Source organism: Phyllobates terribilis, unplaced genomic scaffold (genome assembly GCF_046119375.1).
Source record: "Phyllobates terribilis strain yellow unplaced genomic scaffold, ASM4611937v1 Scaffold_4__5_contigs__length_816908805, whole genome shotgun sequence".
Taxonomy (NCBI): Eukaryota; Metazoa; Chordata; class Amphibia; order Anura; family Dendrobatidae; genus Phyllobates; species Phyllobates terribilis.
Window position 1 is genome coordinate 690,699,725 of NW_027362764.1, and position 10,000 is coordinate 690,709,724.

A 10,000-nucleotide genomic window follows, 5' to 3' on the forward strand; every position below is an offset into this window, starting at 1 on the left:
CAACAAACAACACCTATAGGGACGGCACAGCCTATGCATCGGTCCTTCGGAGACCGCCGGAGAACGGCCAGAGTTCTCGTCCCCACGCGAGCCTGAGGAAGGCTGGCCGGGCGATGGGCCAAACAGCGTCTACTGGCCATACCACCTTGTATACGTCCGATCTCGGAAGCAAAGCAGAGATGGGTTCGGAAATACTTGGTTGGGACACCTCCTGAGAACACCAGGTATTGTAGACAATTTTGATGACGTTTTGCCATCTTGCCCAGCTCGGCTAGCATTGAGTGGCGCCTTGCTGGACACCGACCTTACGTAAAGTAGAGGCTGGAAGTCCCAAGCCCCCCAAGACCTCTAAGATAAGGACGCAACCCCGCCGCCTCTACCAGGCCTCACACCGAGCTCCTTGCCACGGCTAGGAGTGCTTATTGACCCCGCAGCCGGCCGTATGCAAATGATGGCGTTAAAAGCATCTCGCGCTGTGAAGGGGCCAGGCTTTCAGCAGCTGCCCAGGGGATGGTTTTAGAGGGCGACCGCCTAACGAGGGCCAGCAGAAGTAACGTCTTCTTCTTCAAAGAAGCTTGTGTAACTAACCCAATCAGACAGCTGCCCAGGAGCTAACCTCAGTGCTAGGAAGGAGCGGGAGGGAATTGAGGGGGTGGTTCCTGCTAAGGCCCTGAAATAATAATAAGACAGGCAGGAGAGTCTGACGCATGGTGGCGGAAAAGCTGCAGGTGCAAATAGGGAATGTGGTCTCGTGCGAGCAACTTGTGCATGCTCGCTGTGTGTGAGTGTGCGCTTCCTAGGTACGGCGCGCTGCAGACAGTCAAAAGGGTTGCTCCCTTTCATTAAAAGTTAATCCCCGGCTGCAGGCTATTAGAAAGCAACTAACCGCGCTCTACTCACCCTACCCAGGTCTACCGGTGAGTCTCGCCGCTGCTCCCGGCCTGTGGCATTGGCCGCGACGCTGACGTTCCGTCGACAGCGCGGCAGCCGATCAGTGAGCTCAGCGGCTGTGAGCGGGGCGTTCTGTCTACAAGACCTTTTTAAGGAGCCAGCAAAAAAGTGAAGAGAAAGGAAAGCACAAAAGCACCTTGTCTTACTAAGCACTGGAAAGGGCAGCCGGTAACCGGACGTCAAAGTGGAAAAGCAGCAAGTGAGAGGCCTGGCTCTGCCTACGGCCACACCACCCTGAACAAGCCCGATCTCGTCTGATCTCGGAAGCTAAGCAGGGTCAGGCCTGGTTAGTACTTGGATGGGAGACAGCCTGGGAATACCAGGTGCTGTAGGCTTTTGCTTTTTCTTACTTCCACCAGCAGGGGTCACTCTCCTCTATGCCTTTTTTCCATTCCTTTTTTCACAAGCGCACACATGCTCCTTTCTTCTTTTCATTTGCTTTCTCTCTTGCGCTATTTAGCCTTGCAAAATATCAGCATCCTTCTCATCACCGTGGGCCTCCAGCATTGTTGCTTATTTACTTTTAATACTAGGCTTCTTTTCACCAGGACCAGCGACTCCCGCATGACTGGAGGCAACCACCGCTGACCTGGAGGCAACCACCGGTAACCTGGAGGCCAGTTTACAGCACAACCCAAGCAAAACACCTTTGCAGGCCACACGACCCCCCCCGAAGAGCAGCTCAAATTCACTCGCAACCATCTCACCCTCTTCCTTCATTCACTCCTGGGCGTTTCGCTCCACCCCAAGTTGCGGGTCCAGCTTGCTCTTTCTGTCACATCCCCGCGATGAACGGTTTAGCCTGCAGGAGACCCTGCGCCGAGCCATTTTTAAACACATCTGATGCGGCAGGTGTTTCATTGCTCAACAAACAAAACCTATAGGAACGGCACAGCCTATGCATCGGTCCTTCGGAGACCGCCCCAGAACGGCCAGAGTTCTCGTCCCCACGCGAGCCTGAGGAAGGCTGGCCGGGCGATGGGCCAAGCAGCGTCTACTGGCCATACCACCTTGGATACGTCCGATCTCGGAAGCAAAGCAGAGATGGGTTCGGAAATACTTGGTTGGGACACCTCCTGAGAACACCAGGTATTGTAGACAATTTTGATGACGTTTTGCCATCTTGCCCAGCTCGGCTAGCATTGAGTGGCGCCTTGCTGGACACCGACCTTACGTAAAGTAGAGGCTGGAAGTCCCAAGCCTCCCAAGCCCCCCAAGACCTCTAAGATAAGGACGCAACCCCGCCGCCTCTACCAGGCCTCACACCGAGCTCCTTGCCACGGCTAGGAGTGCTTATTGACCCCGCAGCCGGCCGTATGCAAATGATGGCGTTAAAAGCATCTCGCGCTGTGAAGGGGCCAGGCTTTCAGCAGCTGCCCAGGGGATGGTTTTAGAGGGCGACCGCCTAACGAGGGCCAGCAGAAGTAACGTCTTCTTCTTCAAAGAAGCTTGTGTAACTAACCCAATCAGACAGCTGCCCAGGAGCTAACCTCAGTGCTAGGAAGGAGCAGGAGGGAATTGAGGGGGTGGTTCCTGCTAAGGCCCTGAAATAATAATAAGACAGGCAGGAGAGTCTGACGCATGGTGGCGGAAAAGCTGCAGGTGCAAATAGGGAATGTGGTCTCGTGCGAGCAACTTGTGCATGCTCGCTGTGTGTGAGTGTGCGCTTCCTAGGTACGGCGCGCTGCAGACAGTCAAAAGGGTTGCTCACTTTCATTAAAAGTTAATCCCCGGCTGCAGGCTATTAGAAGGCAACTAACCGCGCTCTACTCACCCTACCCAGGTCTACCGGTGAGTCTCGCCGCTGCTCCCGGCCTGTGGCATTGGCCGCGACGCTGACGTTCCGTCGACAGCGCGGCAGCCGATCAGTGAGCTCAGCGGCTCTGAGCGGGGCATTCTGTCTACAAGACTTTTTTAAGGAGCCAGCAAAAAAGTGAAGAGAAAGGAAAGCACAAAAGCACCTTGTCTTACTAAGCACTGGAAAGGGCAGCCGGCAACCGGACGTCACAGTAGAAAAGCAGCAAGTGAGAGGCCTGTCTCTGCCTACGGTTACACCACCCTGAACACGCCTGATCTTGTCTGATCTCAGAAGCTAAGCAGGGTTGGGCCTGGTTAGTACTTGGATGGGAGACTGCCTGGGAATACCAGGTGCTGTAGGCTTTTGCTTTTTCTTACTTCCACAAGCAGGGGTCACTCTCCTCTATGCCTTTTTTCCATTCCTTTTTTCACAAGCGCACACATGCTCCTTTCTTCTTTTCATTTGCTTTCTCTCTTGCGCTATTTAATCCTTGCAAAATACCAGCATCCTTCTCATCACCGTGGGCCTCCAGCATTGTTGCTTATTTACTTTTAATACTAGGCTTCTTTTCACCAGGACCAGCGACTCCCGCATGACTGGAGGCAACCACCGCTGACCTGGAGGCAACCACCGGTAACCTGGAGGCCAGTTTACAGCACAACCCAAGCAAAACACCTTTGCAGGCCACACGACCCCCCCGAAGAGCAGCTCAAATTCACTCGCAACCATCTCACCCTCTTCCTTCATTCACTCCTGGGCGTTTCGCTCCACCCCAAGTTGCGGGTCCAGCTTGCTCTTTCTGTCACATCCCTGCGATGAACGGTTTAGCCTGCAGGAGACCCTGCGCCGAGCCATTTTTAAACACATCTGATGCGGCAGGTGTTTCATTGCTCAACAAACAACACCTATAGGGCCGGCACAGCCTATGCATCGGTCCTTCGGAGACCGCCCCAGAACGGCCAGAGTTCTCATCCCCACGCGAGCCTGAGGAAGGCTGGCCGGGCGATGGGCCAAGCAGCGTCTACTGGCCATACCACCTTGGATACGTCCGATCTCGGAAGCAAAGCAGAGATGGGTTCGGAAATACTTGGTTGGGACACCTCCTGAGAACACCAGGTATTGATGACGTTTTGCCATCTTGCCCAGCTCGGCTAGCATTGAGTGGCGCCTTGCTGGACACCAACCTTACGTAAAGTAGAGGCTGGAAGTCCCAAGCATCCCAAGCCCCCCAAGACCTCTAAGATAAGGACGCAACCCCGCCGCCTCTACCAGGCCTCACACCGAGCTCCTTGCCACGGCTAGGAGTGCTTATTGACCCCGCAGCCGGCCGTATGCAAATGATGGCGTTAAAAGCATCTCGCGCTGTGAAGGGGCCAGGCTTTCAGCAGCTGCCCAGGGGATGGTTTTAGAGGGCGACCGCCTAACGAGGGCCAGCAGAAGTAACGTCTTCTTCTTCAAAGAAGCTTGTGTAACTAACCCAATCAGACAGCTGCCCAGGAGCTAACCTCAGTGCTAGGAAGGAGCGGGAGGGAATTGAGGGGGTGGTTCCTGCTAAGGCCCTGAAATAATAATAAGAGAGGCAGGAGAGTCTGACGCATGGTGGCGGAAAAGCTGCAGGTGCAAATAGGGAATGTGGTCTCGTGCGAGCAACTTGTGCATGCTCGCTGTGTGTGAGAGTGCGCTTCCTAGGTACGGCGCGCTGCAGACAGTCAAAAGGGTTGCTCCCTTTCATTAAAAGTTAATCCCCGGCTGCAGGCTATTAGAAAGCAACTAACCGCGCTCTACTCACCCTACCCAGGTCTACCGGTGAGTCTCGCCGCTGCTCCCGGCCTGTGGCATTGGCCGCGACGCTGACGTTCCGTCGACAGCGCGGCAGCCGATCAGTGAGCTCAGCGGCTGTGAGCGGGGCGTTCTGTCTACAAGACCTTTTTAAGGAGCCAGCAAAAAAGTGAAGAGAAAGGAAAGCACAAAAGCACCTTGTCTTACTAAGCACTGGAAAGGGCAGCCGGCAACCAGACGTCAAAGTGGAAAAGCAGCAAGTGAGAGGCCTGTCTCTGCCTACGGCCACACCACCCTGAACACGCCCGATCTTGTCTGATCTTGGAAGCCAAGCAGGGTCAGGCCTGGTTAGTACTTGAATGGGAGACCGCCTGGGAATACCAGGTGCTGTAGGCTTTTGCTTTTTCTTACTTCCACCAGCAGGGGTCACTCTCCTCTATGCCTTTTTTCCATTCCTTTTTTCACAAGCGCACACATGCTCCTTTCTTCTTTTCATTTGCTTTCTCTCTTGCGCTATTTAATCCTTGCAAAATACCAGCATCCTTCTCATCACTGTGGGCCTCCAGCATTGTTGCTTATTTACTTTTAATACTAGGCTTCTTTTCACCAGGACCAGCGACTCCCGCATGACTGGAGGCAACCACCGCTGACCTGGAGGCAACCACCGGTAACTTGGAGGCCAGTTTACAGCACAACCCAAGCAAAACACCTTTGCAGGCCACACGACCCCCCCCCCGAAGAGCAGCTCAAATTCACTCGCAACCATCTCACCCTCTTCCTTCATTCACTCCTGGGCGTTTCGCTCCACCCCAAGTTGCGGGTCCAGCTTGCTCTTTCTGTCACATCCCCGCGATGAACGGTTTAGCCTGCAGGAGACCCTGCGCCGAGCCATTTTTAAACACATCTGATGCGGCAGGTGTTTCATTGCTCAACAAACAACACCTATAGGGACGGCACAGCCTATGCATCGGTCCTTCGGAGACCGCCCCAGAACGGCCAGAGTTCTCGTCCCCACGCGAGCCTGAGGAAGGCTGGCCGGGCGATGGGCCAAGCAGCGTCTACTGGCCATACCACCTTGGATACGTCCGATCTCGGAAGCAAAGCAGAGATGGGTTCGGAAATACTTGGTTGGGACACCTCCTGAGAACACCAGGTATTGTAGACAATTTTGATGACGTTTTGCCATCTTGCCCAGCTCGGCTAGCATGGAGTGGCGCCTTGCTGGACACCGACCTTACGTAAAGTAGAGGCTGGAAGTCCCAAGCCTCCCAAGCCCCCCAAGACCTCTAAGATAAGGACGCAACCCCGCCGCCTCTACCAGGCCTCACATCGAGCTCCTTGCCACGGCTAGGAGTGCTTATTGACCCCGCAGCCGGCCGTATGCAAATGATGGCGTTAAAAGCATCTCGCGCTGTGAAGGGGCCAGGCATTCAGCAGCTGCCCAGGGGATGGTTTTAGAGGGCGACCGCCTAACGAGGGCCAGCAGAAGTAACGTCTTCTTCTTCAAAGAAGCTTGTGTAACTAACCCAATCAGACAGCTGCCCAGGAGCTAACCTCAGTGCTAGGAAGGAGCGGGAGGGAATTGAGGGGGTGGTTCCTGCTAAGGCCCTGAAATAATAATAAGACAGGCAGGAGAGTCTGACGCATGGTGGCGGAAAAGCTGCAGGTGCAAATAGGGAATGTGGTCTCGTGCGAGCAACTTGTGCATGCTCGCTGTGTGTGAGTGTGCGCTTCCTAGGTACGGCGCGCTGCAGACAGTCAAAAGGGTTGCTCCCTTTCATTAAAAGTTAATCCCCGGCTGCAGGCTATTAGAAAGCAACTAACCGCGCTCTACTCACCCTACCCAGGTCTACCGGTGAGTCTCGCCGCTGCTCCCGGCCTGTGGCATTGGCCGCGACGCTGACGTTCCGTCGACAGCGCGGCAGCCGATCAGTGAGCTCAGCGGCTCTGAGCGGGGCGTTCTGTCTACAAGAGCTTTTTAAGGAGCCAGCAAAAAAGTGAAGAGAAAGGAAAGCACAAAAGCACCTTGTCTCACTAAGCACTGGAAAGGGCAGCCGGCAGCCGGACGTCAAAGTAGAAAAGCAGCAAGTGAGAGGCCTCTCTCTGCCTACGGCCACACCACCCTGAACACACCCGATCTCGTCTGATCTCAGAATCTAAGCAGGGTTGGGCCTGCTTAGTACTTGAATGGGAGACCACCTGGGAATACCAGGTGCTGTAGGCTTTTGCTTTTTCTTACTTCCACAAGCCGGGGTCACTCTCCTTTATGCCTTTTTTCCATTCCTTTTTTCACAAGCGCACACATGCTCCTTTCTTCTTTTCATTTGCTTTCTCTCTTGCGCTATTTAATCCTTGCAAAATACCAGCATCCTTCTCATCACCGTGGGCCTCCAGCATTGTTGCTTATTTACTTTTAATACTAGGCTTCTTTTCACCAGGACCAGCGACTCCCGCATGACTGGAGGCAACCACCGCTGACCTGGAGGCAACCACCGGTAACCTGGAGGCCAGTTTACAGCACAACCCAAGCAAAACACCTTTGCAGGCCACACGACCCCCCCGAAGAGCAGCTCAAATTCACTCGCAACCATCTCACCCTCTTCCTTCATTCACTCCTGGGCGTTTCGCTCCACCCCAAGTTGTTGGTCCAGCTTGCTCTTTCTGTCACATCCCCGCGATGAAAGGTTTAGCCTGCAGGAGACCCTGCGCTGAGCCATTTTTAAACACATCTGATGCGGCAGGTGTTTCATTGCTCAACAAACAACACCTATAGGGACGGCACAGCCTATGCATCGGTCCTTCGGAGACCGCCGGAGAACGGCCAGAGTTCTCGTCCCCACGCGAGCCTGAGGAAGGCTGGCCGGGCGATGGGCCAAACAGCGTCTACTGGCCATACCACCTTGTATACGTCCGATCTCGGAAGCAAAGCAGAGATGGGTTCGGAAATACTTGGTTGGGACACCTCCTGAGAACACCAGGTATTGTAGACAATTTTGATGACGTTTTGCCATCTTGCCCAGCTCGGCTAGCATTGAGTGGCGCCTTGCTGGACACCGACCTTACGTAAAGTAGAGGCTGGAAGTCCCAAGCCCCCCAAGACCTCTAAGATAAGGACGCAACCCCGCCGCCTCTACCAGGCCTCACACCGAGCTCCTTGCCACGGCTAGGAGTGCTTATTGACCCCGCAGCCGGCCGTATGCAAATGATGGCGTTAAAAGCATCTCGCGCTGTGAAGGGGCCAGGCTTTCAGCAGCTGCCCAGGGGATGGTTTTAGAGGGCGACCGCCTAACGAGGGCCAGCAGAAGTAACGTCTTCTTCTTCAAAGAAGCTTGTGTAACTAACTCAATCAGACAGCTGCCCAGGAGCTAACCTCAGTGCTAGGAAGGAGCGGGAGGGAATTGAGGGGGTGGTTCCTGCTAAGGCCCTGAAATAATAATAAGACAGGCAGGAGAGTCTGACGCATGGTGGCGGAAAAGCTGCAGGTGCAAATAGGGAATGTGGTCTCGTGCGAGCAACTTGTGCATGCTCGCTGTGTGTGAGTGTGCGCTTCCTAGGTACGGCGCGCTGCAGACAGTCAAAAGGGTTGCTCCCTTTCATTAAAAGTTAATCCCCGGCTGCAGGCTATTAGAAAGCAACTAACCGCGCTCTACTCACCCTACCCAGGTCTACCGGTGAGTCTCGCCGCTGCTCCCGGCCTGTGGCATTGGCCGCGACGCTGACGTTCCGTCGACAGCGCGGCAGCCGATCAGTGAGCTCAGCGGCTGTGAGCGGGGCGTTCTGTCTACAAGACCTTTTTAAGGAGCCAGCAAAAAAGTGAAGAGAAAGGAAAGCACAAAAGCACCTTGTCTTACTAAGCACTGGAAAGGGCAGCCGGCAACCGGACGTCAAAGTGGAAAAGCAGCAAGTGAGAGGCCTGTCTCTGCCTACGGCCACACCACCCTGAACACGCCCAATCTCGTCTGATCTCGGAAGCTAAGCAGGGTCAGGCCTGGTTAGTACTTGGATGGGAGACCGCCTGGGAATACCAGGTGCTGTAGGCTTTTGCTTTTTCTTACTTCCACCAGTAAGAGGCAACCACCGGTAACCTGGAGGCCAGTTTACAGCACAACCCAAGCAAAACACCTTTGCAGGCCACACGACCCCCCCGAAGAGCAGCTCAAATTCACTCGCAACCATCTCACCCTCTTCCTTCATTCACTCCTGGGCGTTTCGCTCCACCCCAAGTTGCGGGTCCAGCTTGCTCTTTCTGTCACATCCCCGCGATGAACGGTTTAGCCTGCAGGAGACCCTGCGCCGAGCCATTTTTAAACACATCTGATGCGGCAGGTGTTTCATTGCTCAACAAACAACACCTATAGGGACGGCACAGCCTATGCATCGGTCCTTCGGAGACCGCCCCAGAACGGCCAGAGTTCTCGTCCCCACGCGAGCCTGAGGAAGGCTGGCCGGGCGATGGGCCAAGCAGCGTCTACTGGCCATACCACCTTGGATACGTCCGATCTCGGAAGCAAAGCAGAGATGGGTTCGGAAATACTTGGTTGGGACACCTCCTGAGAACACCAGGTATTGTAGAAAATTTTGATGACGTTTTGCCATCTTGCCCAGCTCGGCTAGCATTGAGTGGCGCCTTGCTGGACACCGACCTTACGTAAAGTAGAGGCTGGAAGTCCCAAGCCTCCCAAGCCCCCCAAGACCTCTAAGATAAGGACGCAACCCCGCCGCCTCTACCAGGCCTCACACCGAGCTCCTTGCCACGGCTAGGAGTGCTTATTGACCCCGCAGCCGGCCGTATGCAAATGATGGCGTTAAAAGCATCTCGCGCTGTGAAGGGGCCAGGCTTTCAGCAGCTGCCCAGGGGATGGTTTTAGAGGGCGACCGCCTAACGAGGGCCAGCAGAAGTAACGTCTTCTTCTTCAAAGAAGCTTGTGTAACTAACCCAATCAGACAGCTGCCCAGGAGCTAACCTCAGTGCTAGGAAGGAGCGGGAGGGAATTGAGGGGGTGGTTCCTGCTAAGGCCCTGAAATAATAATAAGACAGGCAGGAGAGTCTGACGCATGGTGGCGGAAAAGCTGCAGGTGCAAATAGGGAATGTGGTCTCGTGCGAGCAACTTGTGCATGCTCGCTGTGTGTGAGTGTGCGCTTCCTAGGTACGGCGCGCTGCAGACAGTCAAAAGGGTTGCTCACTTTCATTAAAAGTTAATCCCCGGCTGCAGGCTATTAGAAGGCAACTAACCGCGCTCTACTCACCCTACCCAGGTCTACCGGTGAGTCTCGCCGCTGCTCCCGGCCTGTGGCATTGGCCGCGACGCTGACGTTCCGTCGACAGCGCGGCAGCCGATCAGTGAGCTCAGCGGCTCTGAGCGGGGCATTCTGTCTACAAGACTTTTTTAAGGAGCCAGCAAAAAAGTGAAGAGAAAGGAAAGCACAAAAGCACCTTGTCTTACTAAGCACTGGAAAGGGCAGCCGGCAAC

The 10,000-nt window shown here is 54.8% G+C and overlaps 5 non-coding genes across 5 annotated transcripts; all 5 read left to right on the top strand.

Annotated features, from left to right (window-relative positions):
* Positions 1 to 1,167: 1,167 nt before the first annotated feature.
* On the top strand, positions 1,168 to 1,286 carry LOC141267040 (5S ribosomal RNA). The gene has a single exon (XR_012321059.1). It is a non-coding gene; the product is annotated as a 5S ribosomal RNA (ribosomal RNA).
* Positions 1,287 to 2,992: 1,706 nt separating this feature from the next.
* Positions 2,993 to 3,111, top strand: LOC141266357 (5S ribosomal RNA). The gene has a single exon (XR_012320397.1). It is a non-coding gene; the product is annotated as a 5S ribosomal RNA (ribosomal RNA).
* Positions 3,112 to 4,805: 1,694 nt separating this feature from the next.
* Positions 4,806 to 4,924, top strand: LOC141267124 (5S ribosomal RNA). The gene has a single exon (XR_012321138.1). It is a non-coding gene; the product is annotated as a 5S ribosomal RNA (ribosomal RNA).
* Positions 4,925 to 6,633: 1,709 nt separating this feature from the next.
* On the top strand, positions 6,634 to 6,752 carry LOC141266676 (5S ribosomal RNA). Its single transcript, XR_012320705.1, has one exon. It is a non-coding gene; the product is annotated as a 5S ribosomal RNA (ribosomal RNA).
* A 1,697-nt stretch (positions 6,753 to 8,449) lies between these two features.
* LOC141266390 (5S ribosomal RNA) lies at positions 8,450 to 8,568 on the top strand. Its single transcript, XR_012320428.1, has one exon. It is a non-coding gene; the product is annotated as a 5S ribosomal RNA (ribosomal RNA).
* Positions 8,569 to 10,000: the final 1,432 nt, after the last annotated feature.